This window comes from Lemur catta, chromosome 7 (assembly GCF_020740605.2).
Source record: "Lemur catta isolate mLemCat1 chromosome 7, mLemCat1.pri, whole genome shotgun sequence".
NCBI classification, from domain to species: domain Eukaryota; kingdom Metazoa; phylum Chordata; class Mammalia; order Primates; family Lemuridae; genus Lemur; species Lemur catta.
The window spans coordinates 15,471,168-15,492,349 of NC_059134.1; the positions used below are offsets into that span (position 1 = coordinate 15,471,168).

At 42.7% G+C, this 21,182-nt stretch overlaps 1 pseudogene; it reads right to left on the reverse strand.

Moving 5' to 3' along the window:
• Positions 1-19,295: 19,295 nt before the first annotated feature.
• LOC123641953 lies at positions 19,296-20,011 on the reverse strand (annotated as a pseudogene).
• Positions 20,012-21,182: the final 1,171 nt, after the last annotated feature.

Here is a 21,182-nt window from a genome sequence, read left to right on the forward strand (position 1 = left end):
GCTCCTGCTTTACACCAAACACATACAAAAATTAAAGATGAGTTTTAAAAAATCTAAATATACTATCCACTTAGCCCAGTAATCACATTTTGGGGGCTCCATTGTATAGAACTAATGGGAAATAAGAATCTAAGAGAGTCTTATTATAGCACTGTTTATAACAGCAAATATCTGTCAATATGGGAATAGTTGAGTATATTATAGCATTCCCTTTCTGTGATATATTGTATATTTCTATGATGTATTATATTGAAAAAGGATGAGTGAGATTTATATATTTATTGACCAGGAAAATAGTTACGATGTATTGTTAAGTTAAAAAGTTGCAGAGTAGTGAGGAATTTTGCTCTTCTTTCTTTCATTTTATTGTGGCAAAATATACATAACATAAAATTTACCATTTGAACCATTTTTAATTGTACAGTTCAGTGGCATGAAGTACATTTACATAGTTGTGCAACCATCACTATCCACCTCCAGAACTTTTTCATCATCCCACACTCAAACTCTGTCCCCGTTAAGCAACAGCTCCACATCCCTTCCTTTCTCTAGCCTCTGGCACCCACTCTTCTCCGTTGTGTCTCTATGAATTTGACTACTAGAGGTACCTCATGTAAGTGGAATCATACAATATTTTTCCTTTTGTGTCTGACTTATTTCACTTAGCATAACGTTTTCAAGGGTCATTCATGTTGTATCATGTACCAGTATTTCATTCTTTTTGAAGGCAAAACAATATTCCATTGTATGTATACACTACAGTGTGTTTATTCTTTCATCTTTTGATGGACATTTTGGATCATTTCCACATTTTGGCTATTGTGAATAATGCTGCTAGGAAATTGGTATACAAGTATCTGTTCAAGTCCCTGCTTTCATTTTTTTGTGTGTATATACCCAGAAGTGGAACTGCTGGTTTAAATGATAATTCTATGTTTAAGTTTTTGAGAAACTATCATACTATTTTCAGTAGCTGCACCATTTTACATTCCCATAAACAGTGCACAAGGATTCCAATTTCTGTATATCCCCATGAGCATTTGTTGTTTTCTGTTTGTTAGATAATAGCCAGTCTAATGGCTATGAAGTGGTGTCTTATTGTGGTTTTGCTTTGCATTTCCTTAATGATTAGTGCTGTTGAATATTATTTCATGGGCTTATTGGCCATTTTTATATATTCTTTGGAGAAATATCTATTCAAGTCCTTTGTCCATTTTTGAACTGAGTATTTTGGGGTTTATTGTTGTTATTGTTGAGTTTTAGGAGTTCTTTATATAGTCTGGATAGTAATCTCTTATCAGATATATAATTTGAAAATATTTTCTCATGGTATGTAGGTTGCTTTTTTACTCTGTTGATAGTATCCTTTGATGCAAAAAAAGTTTTAAGTTTGATGAAGTTCAATTTTCTGTTTTTGTCTGTGTGATTTTGGTGTCATATCCAAGAAATCATTGCAAAATCCAATGTCATGATGTTTTTCTTCCTGTGTTTTCTTCTAAGAGGTTTATAGTTTTTAGCTCTTATTTTTAGGCCTGTAATCTATTTTGAGTTACTTTTTGTATTTATTGTTAACTTTATTTTTTTGCATGTGGATACCCAGTTTTCCCAGTACCATTTATTGAAAAACTGTCCTTTCCCTATTGAATGGTTCCGACACCCTCCAAAAATTATTTGACCATGTAGGAAAGCGTTTATTTCTGGGCTCTTTTTTCTCTTCCATTGGTCTATATGTCTGTCTTTCTTTTTTTTAAGTAATAGAGATGGGATCTTGTTCTTGTTCAGGCTGGTCTTAAACTCCTGAGCTCAAGCAGTCCTCCTGCCTTGGCCTCCCAGAGTGCTAGGATTACAGGCATGAGCCGCTGCACCCGGCCAATATGTGTCTGTCTTTATATTAGTACCATATTGTTCTTATTACTGTTGTGAGAGTGAGGAACTCACTAGGTGCTCTCGGCACAGGTAGAGAAAGATTTCTCACACAAAGATTAGGAGAGAAAGAAGTAAAAAGCTTTATTTTACTTTCTTCTAATGAGAAAGGGCTCAACACAAGGAAAGAAGAAAGGAGTGTTGGCTCTGAAGCCAAGTGGCTTCAGGGCATTTATTGGGAGTTGTAAAAGGGGCAATGAATATTTATTGCTGTAGATTTATTTAGCAGGAGACAGCAAGGAAAACTGCTGCATTCACTTTTGCCCTTTTTCTATTTTCTTTGTAGGTCTCGTAAAATTCAACTGTGAAATCATCTGGTCTGGATTTTTTTGTTGTTGTTGGGAGGTTTTTTTTATTGTTGCTTCAATTTTGTTACTTGATATCGGTCTGTTCAGGTGTTCTAGTTCTTCCTGATTGACCCTAGGGAGCTTGTGTGTTTCCAAGAATTTGTCCATTTCCTCAATGTTTTCAAGTTCATGGGTATAGAGATTTTTATAGTATTCAGAAATGATATTTTGTTTTCCTGTGGTATCAGAAATATCTCCTTTTTCATTTCTGATTGAGCTTATTAGGGTCCTTTCTTCATTCCAGTTTTTCTACATTCCAGAGGTAAGAAAATCTCTAGGACCAGAGGAAAAAGCAGGAGGAAGAGACACACTGACATCTCACAGCTGCCGTCTGTTATCAGGAGGCAATCAGGCAAGAGAAGGAAATCAAGGGTATCAAAATCGGGAAAGAAGAAGTCAAAGTATTGCTGTTTGCTGACGATATTATCTTATGTCTAGAAAATCCCAAAGATTCTGCCAAGAGACTCCTGGAATTGATAAATCGATTCAGCAAAGTCTTAGGCTACAAAATCAATGTACACAAATCAGTAGCATTCATATATGCCCCAAACAGTCAAGCTGAGAATCAAATCAAAGACTCAATACTTTTCACAATAGCAACAACAACAACAAAATACCTGTGAATATATTTAACCAAGGAGGTGAAAGACCTCTACAGGGAGAACTATGAAACACTGAGGAAGGAAACTGCAGAGAATGTAAACAAATGGAAAGACATATGCTCATGGATCAACAGAATCAACATTGTTAAAATGTGTATACTATGCAAAATGATTTATGGATTCAATGCAATGCCCATTAAAATACCAATGTCATTTTTTGCAGATCTAGAAAAAGTAATTCTATGCTTCATATGGAACCACAAAAGGTCCCAAATAGCCAAAGCAAACTTAAGGAAAAAGAACAAATTAGGAAGCATCACTTTACCAAACTTCAAGCTATACTACAAAGCTGTAGTAACCAAAACAGCATGGTACTGGCACAAGAATGGAGACATAGACCAAGGGATCAGAACAGAGAACCCAGATAAAAAAAATCCTCATGTTGCCATCTGATCTTTCACAAAGCAGACAAAAACATACATGGGGGTGGGGGAAAGAATCCCTATTCAATAAATGGTGCTTTGAAAATTGGATTGCAACATTTAGAAGACTGAAACAGGATCTGCACCTCTCACCACTCACAAAAGTTAATTCACAGGGGATAACAGACTTAAACCTAAGGCATCAAATTATAAGAATTCTAGAAGAGGTTGGAAAAACTCTTACAGATATCGGCCTAGGCAAAGACTTTATGAAGAAGACCGTAAAAGCAATCACAGCAACAACGAAAACAAACAAACAAACAAACAAATAAATAAATAGGACTTGATTAAATTAAAAAGCTTCTGCACAGCCAAAGAAACAATCAATAGAGCGAATAGACAACCTGCAAAATAGGAGAAAATATTTGCATGTTACACATCTGATAAAGGTCTGATAACCAGAATGTACAAAGAACTTAAGTGAATCAGCAAGAAAACATCAAACAACCTCATTAAAAAAGTGGGCAAAAGACATGAACAGAAGCTTTTCAAAAGAAGGTAGACTAATGGCCAATAAGCTTATGAAAAAATGCTCAATGTCTATAATCATTAGGGAAATGCAAATCAAAACCACAATGAGATATCATCTAACTCCAGTGAGAATGGCTTTTATCAAAAAGTCTCAAATCAATAGATGCTGGTGTGGATATGGAGAGATAGGAACACTCATACACTGTTGGTGGGAGTGCAAACTAGTACAACCTCTATGAAAAGTAGTATGGACATACCTTAAAGAACTAAAAGTAGACCTATCATTTGATCCAGCAATCCCACTACTGCATATTTACCCAAAGAAAAAAAAGACATTTTATAAAAAGGACACTTGCACTTGAATGTTTATAGCAGCACAATTCACAATTGCAAATGTTGTGTCCTGTGTGTTAGTCCATTTGGGCTGCTATCACAAAATACCACAGACTGAGTGGCTTAAACAACAGAAATTTCTTTCTCATGGTTCTGGAGGTTGGAAGTCCAAGATCAAGGTGCTGGCAGATTTAGTGTCCGGTGAAGGCCTACTTCTTTGACAGATGGCCATCTCCTCCTCACTGTAACCTCACTTGGAGGAGGAGTGTCTCTCTGGCCTCCTTTATAACAGCATTAATCCCATTCCTGGTGGCTCCACCCTCATGCAGCCCAAAGGCCCCACCTCCTAACACCATCCCATTGTGGGGTAGGGCTTCCACATGAATTTTTGGGAACACAAACATTCACACCATAGCCTCCTGGGAGGTTCTGGGGCATTTCTCTTGTCTCCCCTGTGATCCCAGTGGGGCCCAAGGCAAAGGACAGGGCCAGGGAATGGCCTGCACCAGCCAGGTAAAGGGTGCTTGGGGGGCCCTGACTCCCAGCTGGGCCTGGCTTGCTCCAGGAGAAGGGCCAGCAGGGGTGTGGGGACGCTCAGACTTTCCCTGGCTGGACTAAGAGTGCCCTTCCCTTCATCACTAAAAGGTTTGAGTTCCAGATTGAAAGGGCCGGGAAGGCGTTTCCAAAGGGTTATAAAGTACTTCAGTGAAATAAAGAGAACATTGCTATTGATATGGAAAGTAAAAGGTAAGGAAGCCTGGATCCAGGAGGAGAGAAGAGCAAGGAAGAGGAGAGACTGCAACTCAGACCACGCCTGGAAGGGAAGGGAGTCTGGGGGAAGGGAAGGCAGGGGCTGCCTGGGAGGAGCTGTCAGTGAGAGGAGGGAGCGGAGGGGACAGAGTCTGCTAGGAAAGAGAGGGACTCCTGGGGAACTTGGAGGCCCAGATCTATCCCTAAGGGGGAAGGAGTTTCATAGCCCTGTGCCCTGTGCTGGCCCCAGCTGATAGCCTGTATAGCCTGAGAGCTCAGACTCAGCGGGACGGAGTTGCTGAGCTCAGCTCCTGGACCTGACCTCCAAGTCTACACCACCGGAGGGGCCCCCAGCTGTGGGCAGGCTGGAGCAGTGGGCAGCCACCGTCACCTCTCATTGGAGCCAGTGAAGTCACCCTAGAGCAGGATGATTATGAACTTTAGAAAGTCATAGTGCCTTAATACCAAACACAATTTAGCAAATCTGGAGCCAGAAACAGTGTTTCAATGGAAAGGCAGCAGGCAAGATACCACAATGTACACAGGCACTGAGTACAGGCTTTCTGGAATAGCAATAGGCATTAACTCGGGGATTAGATTCAGAGATGGAGACTTGTGGGATTGGAATAAATTTCTTTTTTGCTGCTTTACAATATAGATGTCATTACACTAAAAATTTGGTCTGCGGAAGTTTAGAGTTTTGGAACAGTATTTCAAACCTCCACCCCCATTAGTCCTTTTCCTCCTTCTCCCACGCAGCCCCCCAGTTTGTTTCTCTTTCTACCTGAGTATCTAGATTTTATAGCCGATTCCAATAAAGCTGCTTTAGCACTCACAAGGTAAAATTTATAAACATATGCAATTCATTTAGGTAGTTGCTTGGTAAATATTCCTGTAAAGCCTTCTTGTAATAAAATCCCAAGAGTTTTGTTATTAATTATGGTGTCTAAAAATGAACTTTGGCTAGTGTCTTAGCTGGGGCTGCTATAACAGAATATGGTATCATAGTCTGGGTGGCTTAAACAGCAGATATTTTATTTCTCACAGTTCTGGAATCTGTGAAGTCCAAGATCAACACACGGGCAGATTCGGTTCCTCTTTCTGGCTTACAGAAGGCCACCTTCTCACCGGGTCCTCATATGGTAGAGAAAAGGCACTCTGGTCTCTCTTCCTCTTCTTATAAGGATATTAATCTCATCATAAGGTTCACTCTCATGACATTATCCAAAGGTAATTACCTCCCAGAGGCCCCATCTGCAAATACCGTCAACTGGGGCTTAGGGATTCAACATATGAGTTTGCAGGGACACAGACATTTAATCCATAGCGGCTAGTTTGTAAGAAAAAATGCATGAGTCTGCTCCTGTGTGTTTATCCGAGTTGAGACTGTGACACTTAGCTGTAGCAATGAGTTAAAATGCCCAGTGTCATCATCAGCCACAGGGGCTGTCTGTGACTCTTGGCTCTTGAGCTGAGGAAAAGCTCCTAGGCTAGGAGGCATGGTGAGGGCCAGAGGTCCTGAGCTCATGCTTGCCCATCCCTGCACAGAACAGCTGGAATCATCTGGGGTTGTAGGAGCAGGAACCAGCATCCCCTCCAGCCTCCGTGCCCTTCCCTCAGGCACAGGCCCCCTGGTCCAAGCCTGCACCCTGTCCCCAGGGAACGGCCTGCTGCCACCTGACTCAGTCTTCCTGCTCTTCATGCGCAGGCCTGACCTGAGGCCACAGGAGGCTGTATTTTGTTCAAGTAATATTTCTTCTCATTACAAAAACACACATTCATAGTAAAAAAAAATATATATATATATATTTATATATAGCCAAGAACCACTAGGCAAACCTGCTTCAAAAACATCTCCTCTGTTCCCATTGTGAGTGGGACGGGATGCTATCATGATAGTATTTTAGCCAGGAGATGCAGAAATCCATAATTTCCGTCACGTTTTACCTAACTCTCCTCTCTATACTAATACATAGGTAATAATGAAGGGAAAATGTAGTAACATGGACTTTGGAATCGAGGCTTGGAACCAGCCCTAATTCATATCATAAAGTTTATTAAACTAAATTAAACTGGTTAGACCCCTTGGAGAGTTCTTGTGTAGGCTTGGGGCAGCTTAGAGCAAAGAATCAAAGGCTGGACAAATGTACCCCTGTTCCCCCATCCATCCTTAGGTCTACAGCTAGCAAATACCACTGCCAAAGAAGTAGTCAAGGCTGACCTGTTAACCACAAGTCTTTTTGTTATTTAGAGGAAGAGAGAACTGCCTAAGGGAAGGAAGACACATCTGGGCCCTGGGTACTCACCTCTCAAGCCATGCGGGTAAGTGAAGAAGAGAACAGGCTACAGCCGCCTATGCCTTGACCTCTGCACCTCTGGCAGCTCTACCCCGAGACAGCCCAGCCAATCACTGACCTTCAGCAGGTGCTCGCACAGTGCAGTCTGCCCCAGCAGCGTCAGCATCACCTGGGAACTTGTCAGAAACGCACATTCTCAGCCCTCAACCCCAGGCCTGTGTGATCGGACACTCTGGCAGCGAGGCCCATGACCTGTGGTTTACAAAGCATCCCCCAAGGTGAACCTAACGCAGGGGAAGTTTGGAAATCACTGGCCTCCACCTGGGATCATCCTGTCCTTGATTGTGACTGAACTTGGACAGTAATAAAATGTGTGAAGATTGGGCCAGGTGGAGAGGAAGGGGAGAGATGGAAAACGTGAAGTTCCTCTTAGAGATCCACTCGCACCAGCACAGATGCCTGGAGATCCGCGAGGGACAGTCCTCTTGGGTGCAGCATGGAGCCTCGCCCAGGGGAAGGCTGAGCTATCACTCATTAGCTTGGCCCCACCACTCAGATTGGCTACGTGTCATCTCAGAAATCAGACAGGAGGACTGAGAAACAGGCTGACGTGTGACTTCCTACAGAAGAGGGCGAGGAGGCAGGAGATATACGGGCAGGGCAAAGGTCCGGAGGAACAGAAGGACTGTCTCGCCTCTGCTTACACCACGATGGCCCTGGAGTGTTCTGAGAAACCTTATTCAGGCCGGGCAGGCAGTGCCAGTCGTCCCGTCACGCCTGCCCTGCGTGTTTCTCTACACGGACCCAGGCTTGGTTACGAGGCAGGGAAAAGCACTAGGCACGTTGCTTAAGCCCTGGAGCTCTTCTAAGGAATACGTAAAACTAAGTTGCCCTTAATTCTCATAAGGCTGAACGTATTATGGGAAATTATCCATTACAAGCTGAGAATATAAGTTAAGTTTCTTTATTTGCAGGTGACAGAAAGACTTTGGAAAGATAAAGAGGAACTGATATCAGAAAAAACCTAGCGATCCAAGGTCATGGAAGGTTAAGAGCTGGAGTGGTCCCTAGGATCTGGGTCTCAGGAGCCAGTGACGGCATCGTCAAGGAATTATTGTAGTCATAATACATAAATTCCAACTATTTCAAGCTCAAGGTTCAAATTTGAGGGTAAGAAAATCTGTTTGGCCAGATTGGCTCATGGCTCGGCTGAAAGAGAGCAAGGCTTCTTAATTGTTCCTCCCAAAGCCTCAAGGAGTGTAAAGGTTCTTCATGGTCCTTTACCCAAAACAAAACCAGGAGCTGTTATACCAGGTTACACATTAAAGGGGGGCTGAGCCAGCAACACCTGCTGTGTCCCCCAGGGCGCTCTCCTCCTTGGGTTGTTTGTCATCTGGAGCTAGTCATGGAGCTGACCTCAGGCACGGATCCAGAGTTGTGTGGGGCTCAGTAGTCACCCGCAGCAGCTGCCCAAGGCTCCCGGGGCCCTCAGAGGTTATCTAGAACAGTACTGCTGTCTTAATTTCCAGTCTGTCATTGACTGTGAAATATCACCATCATCGCCATTCAAAAAGAAAAGAAAAGAAGAGATATTATCAAAAAGAAGAGGAAGAGGAATATGAAAAAAGCTAAACCAAAATAAAATAAAATAGAAAGAAATATTTGAGAAACAAAAGATAATAAGAGACAAAATTCCCTGATCACTTGAGTGGAGCAGAAATGCCAAATTGATGTAGAAATTCCTGAATGCTTATCCCGTCTTCTGTGTCCGCCTGGTTTGGGGACGATGGTGTCACTGATCGTGACCACTAGTCCTCAACCTTAACTACACATTAGAATTACCTGGAGGATTTTTAAAGTATTGATATATGGGTCTCCTCGGAGATTTCAATTTAATTACTCTGTGGTGAGACCTGTGAATTATCATTTTTTAAAACTCTTCAGGTAATTCCAGTGTGGAGCCAGAGTTGAAGCCACTGATCCTGACTAATGCTTTTCCAACTAGGTAAGCTTCAGAATCCCTTGTGGAAATTTATAAATACAGATGCGTGCAGGCAGTATTCCAATTTCACAAAATTCAAACTTCTGGTGGTGGTTCAGGGGCAGGGGTGCTTTCACAACATGCCACGGGAGATCCTGATGGAAACTCCCAGATAAGAGCCAGAAATTCTGGCCAAATATCTTATTTTGCTGATAAAGAAGCAGAGATTCTGAAAGGTAAAATGTGGAACCTAATCATAAGCAAATTTAGTTACTGAGTGAGACAGAAGTATTTAAGTTTTCAATATGTTACCTTTCAACCAGGTGTATGAGATGCTCATGAATGTGAAGGACAACCATGAGCTGTCACAGCAAGGAGACTGGGGGAAACACTATAGCAATTGATCCATTATGTCTGTTGGTTTTGCTTGATGAGTTGAATTTAATCTAGTTTTTTACAATTCCAAAATATTAAAGGGGTACAAATAGTTTTGTTACATGGATATCTCATATAAGGCTTAAATCAGGGCTTTTAGTGTGCCCACCACCAGAATAGTGTTCGTTGTACCAGATAGGTACACTTTACCGCTCTCCCTCCCCCTATCTTGTTTTCCAATGTCCTTTACATCTCTTTGTGCCCATGCGTGCCCACTGTAAAAGACATTTGTCATGGAGTGTGCACAGATCTAAAGGATAAGAAACGGAAAAGAAAATACATGCATTTAAAAACTGTTGTGGCCACACTGTCCATAACAATAACAAGAAATCCTCACCGGCCTTCGGTGGTTTTAATGCTGTGACCCAGGAGACTGCCCAGAGGATGAGAAGGTGTGCTGTGTGGGCCCAGGCAGGACAGGAGGGTGCAGGTTGGCTCCGAACAAGCTCAAGGCATTTGGGCTCCACAGGGAAAGCACCCTGAGGAGGCCTGGAAGCTGCCCGCCACTACGAACGTCCTGGGTTTAACCGGGAGGGAGGTTTGTGACCGCTGTGGCTCAAAGATGCCATAGGACTAATCAAGCAGACAGTGAAGATAAAACGCCTGAGAGGAATAGTGAGCCTTAACAAGCCTAAACTGTATTCACAAATAATTTTATTTTATTCAAGAAATAATTATGTTTTCTTTCATTGCTAATTAGAGGCAATAATAAAGTGACTTCATAAAAAACAAGGAAGCAGAAGTGGCTTACGTGTGCGGTTATTCAGTGCGCAATTTCCAAATCATAAATATAGATTGCTCTGATCTGAGGGGGCCATGGTATGCAAATGCAATTAATACATAAAATTTGCAGGCTGCCTTGGGATGTGATTGTTTTAAAAATAAAATAGTGTTGGGGCCAGATGCAGCCACTGGCATTTATAGCCAATGTTCCCCTTCTGTGAATTCTGTCTCATTGCCGGGCTGTAGCCTGGAAGGTCAGGCCAGGGCAGCATATCTGCACCCAGAGGAACCCTCCAGAGAGTTGACCAATCACAGCACAGTAAACCTCAGTCCTGTTTGAAGGCACAGCTTGACCTTTGTGGAACCTTCTGGATGACAGCACAGGAGCCACATCCCACAGCACTTCTCTCTCTGGGTGGTCTCATCCCCTCACCCGCAGGGCATCTAGACCATCCATGTGCCAACAATGCCCGGAGTCTGGCCCGGAACCCCAGGCCACTCCCCAGACAGGTCCACCTGGAGGGCTCACTGGCATCCCCAGTGAAGGGGTCCCGATGCCGCCTCTCACCTGCCTCTTCTCATTTAAGTATTTGGTATCTCAGTAAATGGCACCATTATCCAACCAGTTACTTGAGTCCATAAATTGACAAAACATTCTTGACACCACCTCTCTCTCTCTTATTTGAAATCTATCCTCAAGTGCCGTCAATTTTACCTTCAAAACGTATCTTAAACGTCCCCACACCTCTAAGCAACAGTTACCTCTACCCTAGAAATTATGCAAAGATCTGACAGTAGCCTTCCAACTCTTCTCCCTGGCTGTACTCTAATCCATAATCAAATATCATTATGAGATCACATCACTTTTCCTGCTTATTGCATTTCAAATTAATTCCAAACTGATTAACGTTGTGTGATGCTTAGATTTATGTGTCAACTTGGCCAGGCTGTAGTACCTAGTTATTTACTCAAACACTAATCTGGATATGGCTGTGAAGATATTTTGTAGACATGCTTAACAGATATAATCAGTTGACTTTAAGTAAAGGGGATTACCTTTGATAATGTGGATGTGCCTCATCCAGTCGGTGGAATGACCTTAGGAGAAAACTGAGGTTCCCCAGAGATGAAGAAATTCTGCCTCAAAACTGCAGCATCACCTCGTGCCTGAGATTCCAGCCTGCCAGCCTGCATTACAAAATTTGGACTTGTCAGCCCCCACAATCACATGAGCCAATTATTTGAATTAATCTCAATGCATAGGTAGTTAGATAGACAGCTGATGCCTATATGAGTATGTGTTCATATATTATATGTTTGTTTATAACATACACCTATGCACATATTGTCCCATTGGCTCTGTCTCTGCAGAACCCTGACTGATATACCCAGATGCAAGGCACTGCATAGAATCTGGCCTCTCCCTCCCACCTGACTGCATCACACAGACTTTCTCCGCAGCTCACTGGCTTCCAGCTGCAGTGACCACTCACTTCCTGGATGATCCACAGTTCTCCTGTGGATCTTCACACACACTCTTCCCTTTCCCAGGAATGCAAACATTCATCATTGCACCCTCTCCCTGCATGTCCCCTCTTCACCATTCAGCAAGGAGATGGAATGTCACCTCATCAAAGAGGCTATCAGGTTCAAAATAGTTCTCCCCACGTTCTCTCTCACTGTTCCCTGACTTCTCTCACAACACGGCCCACAGTTAGCAATTATGTTTTTATTCACTTATTTATAGCTTGCATCTGCTACTAGACTATACATTCCACAGTGGAAGAGACTATCTCTGTTTTGATTATCTCTGAAAACCCAGGGGCCCACCACAGTGCCTAATGTTCATAAACATCTGTTGCGTAAAGTGATATCCTCTTTGCTATAGAGAAACCCCTTCCCAGGGTGAGGTGGAGAAGGCCCTGCACCAAGATTTAGGGCATTTCAGTTTAGTCCCAGCTCAGCCACTACCCACTGGGAGACGTTAGGCAAATACTTTGCCATTCCAGATTCCACAGGAAAAAAGATTCCTAATTGTGTAATTATAAGAATTTCCAGGCCGGGTGCAGTGGCTCACACCTGTAATCCCAGCACTCTGGGAGGCCAAGGCAGGAGAATTGCTTGAGGTCAGGAGATCGAGACCAGCCTGAGCAAGAGCGAGACCCCATCTCCCCACAAAAAATAGAAAAATTAGTTGGGCAGAGTGGTGTGCACCTGTAGCCCCAGCTACTCGGGAGGCTGAGGCATGGGGATCTCGTGAGCCCAGGAGTTGGAGGCTGCAGTGAGCTATGATGTCATTGCATGTTAGCTCAGGAAACAGAGCAAGACTCTGTCTTAAAAGAAAATTCCCGCTTCCTGGGATTGCCTGGGTTGGTCTCTGTTCTATAGCAGGGGATACTTTGAGTCTGGCTGGGGCTGAAGGGACCATCTCAACGCAGCTACCCACATGGCCAACAAGGCAGTGCTGGCAGGTTGGTTCACTCCCACGTGGTCTCTCCACAGACTGCTCCAATGTGCTCAGGGCATGGCAGGCAGCGCCCCTGAGTGACTCATCCAAGAGAGACCAAGGGGAGATAGTAGTGCCTTTTATGGCCTGGCCTTACAGTCACCTTCACAAAATCCTATTGGTCACAGGTTTGGGTCCTATCTGATGAGGAAGGGGGCACACAGGGCATGGATGTCAGGAAGAAGGATCTTTGGGGCTCATCTTGGGTACTGGCTGCCACAGAGATTCAAACAGTGGGTGTCCTTAAATGGCAATAAGAACATTAGATGTTGGCACTTAAATTATTTTTGATTCTCAAAATGAAGACCCACATAAATGACAGGGAAGTAATGGCACACCAGAAAACTACCAGAGACACCAGCAGCGTTGCCTCACCCTCTAGGCTGCCTGAGGAGTTGTCTGCTGACAGGAAATGGACGTGATCTAGATCACTCTCTCATTCCTTCAGGTACAATCAGTTATTGTATTACAAAGAATAATTTTGCTACCCATCACACATTCCAAAACAACCTAATATGTTCCTTTATCTGTAAATACACAGAAAACTAGGGCTGGAGGTAGGGACTCTACAGGTTTTCCTTCCCTCTTGGTCCCTACAGACCAAAGCAAGTTATTTTCTTCTTGTGGAAAGAATACCCCTCCCCAATCCACACTGCTCATTTGTACTCCTAGTCTGAGCGAAGCCATCGTTTCTGTGCCCGCTGTTGCATGGAATGTGCTACCAAGGAGGGTTGTGGTCCACATTGATGTGAGCGCACTGGACGGCCCCCACCGGACAGACGCCCTCCCACCTGCCCGCTGTACAGCAAGCATCTGCTCCCAGGGTTAGCCATTGCTCTTTCTTGCACCCCGCTCAGGCCTGTTGCCAATGACCAGAGATCCACTCTGTAAATACTTATGATACTCCGGTCTGGAATACTTTATTCATCACAGACACATTGTATGTCACTGGGGGAGCTGTTTCCTGGCTCTTGCTTGCAATGTCATTCCACGTGCCTAATGGCATATTAAGAATAGGAGACTCATTCTTTGTGCCCATTTTGGTTCCAGCTTGTAAATGGAATGACATGCTGCACAGAGTTTAAAAACATTTTTAAAAAGTCTTTTTTTTTTTCAATAACACCAACAGCACCTGGTATTTCCAGACAGTCTCCCATTCAAGTACTAAGCAGGCCCAACCCTGCTTAGCTTCCAAGATCAGGCGCTTGCAGGGTGGTATGGCCATAGACTAAAAAGTCTATCTCTGAATTTCTCAACGAATGCAACATTCATCATGATCTGCCTGCGACTCTGGTGCACGGTGTCCCAGCACTGTTTATGGCCGCCCTTCCTCTATGATCTCAAGCCTCCTTCTCAGCTTCCTCCCAGGGCAGAGGCTGCCCAAAGCACGCCCCTGCTCATTTGTGGCTAGTCTCTTCCCTCAAACAAAGAAGCCTCCTGGGGAGGCCCTGGGGTCTTGCTGAGCCTGCTTCTGGTGTGTGAGGCTGGGCTGGGCTTGTGGTCAAAGCCAGTCTGGCTGGCCAGCTCCTGAAGTGGGGCTCTCTCCTGCCCTCCCCTGCCTGGAAGGCAGTCATTGCCCAGAACCTGGCCATGAGAGCTGCCCAAGGGATGAGCTCCCGACTCAGGGCCTGCCCAGGAGGAAGGGCGGGTGTCCTGTCTCACTGAGTCTCACCCGCAAGCCAGCAGACTCTTCCTCCCCATGTACGCCATACTGGAGGCAGGTGAGGTGGGGGCCAGGGCTAGGAAGACCAGCATCACTGTGGGAATTGTGGCTAGAAAATGTAAGAGAGAGAAAGGAACTATAATTGGAGACTCTGTGTGGATGTTATGTGTGAGATACAAGCTGCTGGAAAAGAGAATATGTACAAAAATCTCTATGAAATTATTTGCATATGTACATAGGAATTGAATTAATTTTGGAAAGAATTTACATGATGTGCAATGTAACTCCAAGATAATTTCCTACTCTGTGGCTATTAAAAGGATCAAGTGAGATAATGTTTGTTAAAATTACTTTTAATCCCTAATATGCTATACAAATATTTGTATGTGATGTTAGTGATATTTTAGTATCATTTCAATCAATATAGCACATATGGAACCTCCTAAATTACTTCAAAGTCCATGTCACAGAATTCTGTGTGGTAAAAGGAGTAGGTATAGTTGTTCCAAGTTTACAGAAAAAGCTAAAGTATAGAAGAAAACAATTAGAAATATGCATCCAAATCTGACTTCAAACTAAGACTCCTGATTCCCTCCATAGTTGGTTTCTAGTGGACCATGCTGTTTCTCAATAACATAACTAGATCTACAGTCGTATCAACTGATATGAAGGACACAGTCTTCTTCAGTGGAATAAAATTTTTATGAAGTACTAACAGCAGACACCACTGCAGAGGACAAGCCAGTAACGTCACAGTAGGAGATTTTGTGAGGAAAGAAAGCACAGTGTGTGAAATCCTAGGATCTGGTTTCCCTCTCCTGCCACTCTGGGAAACACTCTCATTGCCTCACCCATGTGCATTTCAACCTTTACAGTTCACTATGGAGAATAAAAACCCAAAGTTTTTTTTTTTTTTACAGTTCTAGCCAGTGAAATAAAAGTATAGATTGTGATGTTTTCTTCCTAATAAAAGAAAAAGTTGAAACAGATGCCACTACCCCTTCTTATTTATTCCATGAATGTAGATATGATGTCTGGAGCTCCAGCCTCCATCTTACAAACATGAGGCCACAGGGATGGGGAAAGGCCAACCAAATCCCAGAGCCACTAGCCCCAACATTTGAACCAACACCAGCAGCTGCTGAGAAAAATGAAACCTTATTTCTTTAACCCTCCATAGGCAAAGAGTCCCTTTACATGGTAATGAATGTATACGTGATGTACACCATGTGTCCACCACATGCCAGGCATTTCTGCTATTGCTCCTCTTAGTCCCTGCAACAGTCCTGAGAGAGTGGCTTGTTATCCCGTGTTAGAGACCCTACAGGCTGAGCCTCTGCCTCTGCCCGACCCCAAGCTGCCAGCCAGGGGCTGAGGGAAGGTGCAGGGCCAGAGTAAGAATGAGCCCAAGTGACCGAACCAGAGCGCTCCTGAAGCCATCTGTCTCTGCCTCTACCAGCGAGGGTCAGCATGATCAGGATGGTCCCAGATCAGGTGCCCCTCATTGACCAGGGCCTCACCCAAGGAACTCCATGGGGTTGTAGGGCCGAGGCCGACATTAGTATCCCTCCACCCTCACCCCCAGGGAGGCACAGAAATAAGGAGGCTTCCAGTGCTTACCTTAATTGTGGCCCTGCCACATGAGCCTGAGTTAATGCATGGGAAACAAATTGAAGAGTTCCAGGTGCAGTGGCTGCTCCGTGAACGCTCCCTGGTTTGACTGTGTCGTGCCTCCAGGCTGTGCGTGTGCAGCTCTGTCTGGCTGAAGTGTCTGCATGCAGAATAAACCAGGACATGCCTGATTGCCACCTTTGCTCCTAGATCTGCATCCCAGTGCCACCGGATACTGCCATTGTGACCTCGGGCAAGTGACTTATTATTACTAAGACTCACTTTTCTCTACTGCAAAATAGAAATATTAGTAAAAGCCACCACAGGAGCCTATTGTGCTGACGAAATAGATAAAAAAAAAATAAAAAATAAAAGAGGTTTAAGCAGTCGGCACCGTGCCTGGTAAGCACTTGGTAAATGTCAGCCATCATTTTGTTATTAACATTATTGAAGAGTCAGCTCAGGTTTAGCTCACGGAATTCTCTTGCTGCCAAAGGTTGTTTCCCTCCTCTGTGCCACAAGAGCCCCCTCTAGCGCCGGCCTTGTGAGTGACAATGAGAGACTCTGGACCCTCGAGCCTGCCATCCCAGAACCAGCACCTTTGCCCCAAACTCCACCTAAAGCTACTTTCACAACTACAGTCAGGAGTTGCTTAGGGACAGGGACACCTTCTGAGAAATGCATCGCTAGGTGATTTCATCATTGTGTGAACATCACAGCCTGTACTTACTGATGTGTGTGGCCTGCTGCACACCGAGGCTCTGTGGCATGGCCTACCACTCCTAGGCCCCAAACCAGGACGGCGTGTTACTGTGCTGAACGCTGGAGGCAGCTGGACACAGTGGGAAGTATGTGTGTATCTGAATATATATAAACATAGAAAAGGTGCAGTACAGATACAGTATTATAATCTGGTGGGAACAACATCATGTGTGTGATGTGATGTTGACTGATAAGTTGTTACATGACGCATGATTGTATTGTGAGCAATTTCTTAATTACTTAGTATATAAATCCCAAAAGGTGAATTTTAAAAAGTCTGTTCCTGTTTCTAGGCTTTATATAAATATAAATATAAATATAAATATAAATATAAATATAAATATAAATATAAAACATAAGGTAATTTTGGTTCAAGGGTCCGGAATGGGTGGGCTTCTGTAACACCCTAGAACTGACACCAGTAGACACCTTGTGATTTCATTATTAAGGTTAATACTATATGAAGCTCACTTTAGTTTTATTTGTAGGACATTGTTTGACAAATGCGTCATTGTTTTTAGTAGGATCATAGAACAAAACTAAAGCACCTTACCTGACATAGAAAGCGAGTATGAAATGGTAGAAATTTCCATTTTTTTCTGATAAACACAATGAAATTTGTATAACTAAAGTAGTATTTTGTCACCTAAAGTAATGTGAGGCCATACAGTTGTTCCAATGATGTCCCTACTGAGCTTCCAGAGTCTCCCTTATAGTGAGCTGTATTGTGACCCCAAACAGTAGTTTCCTCTTATTCAAGGTTTTGTTTTCCATGGTCAACTACCACCCCAAAATATTAAATGAAAAATTTCTGAAACAAATAATTCATAAATTTTAAATTTTGTGCAGTTCTGAGTAGTGGGATGAAATCTTGAGCTGTCCTGCCTGGAACTTGAATCACCCCTTTGTCCAGGGTCTCCATGCTGAATACACTACCCGACCTTTAGTCACTTAGTAGCCTCCTTGATTATCAGATCAAGAAAACAAACATAGAGTATATAGGGTTTGGTACCATCCAAGATTTCAGGCATCTATTGAGGGGTCTTGGATAAGGGAGGCTACAGTATTCACTTCCTAATCCTTGGAACCTGTAAATGTGACCTTCTGTGGCAAAAGAGTAAATATTGCTTTTTGTCCTAAAAGATGTGAATAAGTTAAGGATCTAGAGGGGAGGAGTTTATCTGGGTTATTCAACATGGGCCCCAAATGCAATCATATACATCCCTATAAGAGAGGGGCCAAGGGAGATTAAACACACATTTGTGTTTCATATCGCATCAAAGTTTCATATTGCATAACAGAAAGAATTTAACATCAGGATTCCTCATCATTTGTGATGTTCTGATTGACAACAGGATTAGGGCAGTGGTAGTCTGAATTCTTGACTGGAAATTATCTTTGTAGTCATACCTTAGCATTTTAAGTAGGTCTAGCCTTTTACCACCCTGGCTTTAATACCACTTAGAATGTTGCACCTCAGTCAAATTTCATTAGTGATTATGAATTAATTATTTCGTCTTCATTCATATATGAAAAGAAGCATTAACTAACATAAATTACAATTAATATATAAATTTAAGGATTATTGTAATGTATATTCTATTACCACTCAGTTTCAGCTTAAATATGAAGTGTGTGATGCTGTGACAGGTGTCAAAGGAAATTATTTCAAATTCATATCTATTAATATAAAATCTATTTCTTTAAAGCTGGGAAGATACTCAATGGCTGGTATGTACTGCTGTTTCTTTCTCCTTCAGGAATAGGACGTTTTCAAATGAGAAAAAGTAATCATCCTGTGTTGGCATGGTTGGGTACATTTTAAACATCTAAAGACTGCAACTTCCTGGTACATTCTCAGATATCTTTGTGTCCTTGGCTCTGACTACTGGTTTTCAACCTGCTGTCACTCATCCTGTTTTTGATCCTGCCCCCTCTGCCAATTCACTAATATTTCCTTTTCCTCAGAAAATTCAATTTTTTGTATTCTTTATTCAAAATAACTTTTAAAAATTATTACACAGTTCAATTTATTATAATAAAATTAACTAAATTTTCTCAGCCCTATTTAAATAAGTACACATAGAAGCCACAAGTTGTTCCTGAATAGTTAGATGGACAGTTCATATTCTGTTTAAAGAGATGACTTTTATTTTACTGTGTCATTTGGAACAAAGAAAGGAGGCAAGAAAACAATACATATGTATATGCTACATTTTAATTTTTTCTTTTATTTATTTACTAATTTCCTCACTAATTAATTTATTCATCAAACATTTTTTGTTTCATTTTCTCTGTTTATTACAGGGATTTCTTATAGAAGAAAGAATGGACACGTAGTGAACAGGCTCCCTTTCTTGTACCCAGGACACACCTTCAACAATTGTCACAAATGAACAATTCATTTATTCAAATGCCTCGAATGCCTCCTAACTTTTGTTCTTTTTTCCATTCCCATAGGTTCAAAGATGCATATTCTATTTTATTAAATAAAGCAGAGAAGGGCCACAGGAACTTGTTTGCTTCTTTGAAGTGTTTTCCAACAGTATAGATCTCATGAATCAGATCCTCTGTGTAGATGATGCCATATTTACCAAGAGATTGAACAATCAAAGCATTATCTGTCAATGCAATTTGCTTCTTATTGATTTTGCCATAACCATGCTTGTAGATCAGTTCATTTACTGACTTCAGGTTTGGGTACCCCCACGCAGCATAGCTTCGACAATGCTCAGCATGTTAATTGAAGCCTTGTTGAGCTTCACAAAGGTTCCATTGAAGATCTGGCAAAGGCAAAGAAGCTTCAGAACTTGGGTGACACCACTGATACCATTGATACCTCTGATCCTGATGACAAACACCAATTTTGGTTCTGCAGGTACACAGAAGTTGCCAGCTTTTCTTGCCATCCTAGTCATTCGAACGTCAGTTCTGTGCATCTGCCTGTATTCCTTGTGGTAACGCTTAGCTTTTTCATAGATAAGCTTCCTCCTTGCCTTTCGCAGCATCTTTGGGGCAAACTTCTTTCTCAGGTGTTTGATCTTCTGCTCTGTGAAATTCCTTCACTTTTTAAGGGTTTCTGGCATGGCAGGAACCTTCTTTTTCTTCTCTTCAACACCGTCCATGGTTCCAGCCAGAAAAGGGGCTGACCGTGTTTAAATGCACAATTCACCAGTACCAATTACATTTACAATGTTGTGCAGCCATTACCACCATCCGCTTTCAAAACCCTTCCATCACCCCAAACAGAATCCCTGCAACTACTAAACAATAACCTATTCCTCCCTCTCCCAGCTCCTGGGGATGTGCAATTTTTTCAGGTTTAAAGCTTGAGATACTGAGGAAGATTATGGTAGAAGTTACTTAGGAAGATGAGAAGATGAGCAAGAACTTGTGAGGGTGGGGGAAGGAGATGAGAAGTCAATGTTAATTCAGTCTTAGACTTACTGAGTCTGAGGTGCTCATTGGGTGTTCAATAGAGAGGTTTGGGATATAGACAGGTAACTAATTAATAGGGACCTGATTAGTATTACATTCAAGGAATGTGGGCAAAATCACAAAAAGTTTCAAGAGCACAAGGAAGACTGAGGGTGAATCCCTGTGCATTTCAGCGGTGGAGAAAAAAAAAATAAGACCACAAAGATCTTTGAGAAGGAAACCAGGAGAAAGGCATGTTAATGATTTTCAAGAAGTGAATGAAGAAGAACCCAGTCCATGGTCTTCCACATCAACTACTCTCTTTCGAGTATTCTCAACCCTTTTGCCCCATTGCTCCTCATCATCTCCAGCTGCCAACCTGCTCCCTGAATGAATCCAGCAGTTCTCTTTATGGAGTCCTTGAAGAGAAGTCAGATGCTGTACAGGCATCCATTACACATCCAAGGCTAATGCCTCGGCTGAGCCCAACACAGACTACCCTTGCTCATTCTCATTCTTCAGTGTCTGTGTAGAACATTCAACTATCCTCCAATCTCCACCCCTTACTTTCCTCCCTCTGCCAATTCTTAGCAGAACTCACTGACAAATAAATTGAATGAATATTTATTTACTCAAACTGTGTTCAGTGCCTCCTACATGAGAGAGAAAATAGAACACATCAGAAGAGCTTTCTGCCTTAGCACCCATTCTTTCCTGCTTATTATGACAATGGAAGTGATGTTTTTGCTCTGATCTAGGCTAACTTCTCTATCTTTGCCCTAGAGATCCCATTTGCATTTCTTTGGTCCCAGTGGCTGCAGCTTTTGTGTCACTCCTGATGCCTTCCAGTCAGTAGGTCTACAGTTTGGCCCCTATTGG